Source organism: Bubalus kerabau, chromosome 1, assembly GCF_029407905.1.
Source record: "Bubalus kerabau isolate K-KA32 ecotype Philippines breed swamp buffalo chromosome 1, PCC_UOA_SB_1v2, whole genome shotgun sequence".
Lineage (NCBI taxonomy): Eukaryota > Metazoa > Chordata > Mammalia > Artiodactyla > Bovidae > Bubalus > Bubalus kerabau.
Genome location: NC_073624.1, coordinates 172,598,686 through 172,599,715, shown reverse-complemented (window position 1 = coordinate 172,599,715; position 1,030 = coordinate 172,598,686).

Sequence of the window (1,030 nt, the reverse complement as noted above, 5' to 3'; positions counted from 1 at the left end):
GGGGCGCCGGCCAGCTGGCCCGGCCCCGCCCGCGCCCGGGGAGGGGTCACGCCGGCGCCGGGGGCGGGCCGAAATCCGAGCCAGCGCACCGCCCAGCCCTGGTGCCTCCGGGCCACTCGGGTCTCAGGGCGCGCCTCGCGCGTGGGAAGCGAGGCACGCGAGGGGCGGGTGGGAACCGGGGCGGCCGGAAGGGGCGGGAGCGCGGCGGGGGCCCGGGGAAGGGAACAAGCCCCCGAGCGGGTGTGGGCGTGGGTGGAGCCAAGTCGGAGTGTTGGTGGCCTGGGGCAAGACGGCGAGGCTGGCGCTGGGCGGCTAGCCGGGTGGGAGTGAGCGAGTGGGAACGCCGGGGGAATCTGGAAGTGGGAGGTTTGGTGCAGCTGCGGGGGCGGGGTGTGACCTGGGGCGGGGCCGGGGCGGAGCTCTTGGCCAGCACTCAAGCGGGTGGTGCCGCGGGGGACTCGGGTGTCAGCCCGGAGCTGGAGCAAGCTTGTCGGCTCCCAGAGGAGTTTGCGTGAAAGGGGAGACAAGCCAGCAGGTGATGCCCCTGCCTTTGCCAGGCCGGACGGGCGCTGCTCTCTGGTTTGTTGTCTTGGGAATGAGGCGACCTGATCAGGGATGGTGCGGCCAGATCGATCGACCTTTGGGGACCTCTGTCTCCCTGTTCTTAAATCCAAGGAGGAGCTGGCTGAGGTCACTGCCAGCGCTGATCCTCGGGTGACCTCCTTCTCAGAACCTCTACCGTGAGGGCTGGACGAAGGGGGCTTGGCATGGGTAGAGGCAATAGGAGCTGCCAGGGACAGGGAGGAGAGACGATGCAGAGTCACTGCTGAAGTAAGTCAGGGTCTGAGAACCCAAACCCCAGATTAAAACAGATAAAACAAATTAACAGAAAACAGGATAGGTTCAAGGAGAATCCTTAGAGACCGCTGGGCCAGGGCTTCTCCATGTCAATAGCCACAGCGGGGAGAGCTCTGAGGTTCAGGGAAAAGTGTCCACGAAATGCCAGCCTTCAGGTGACCCTAGAGGCTCC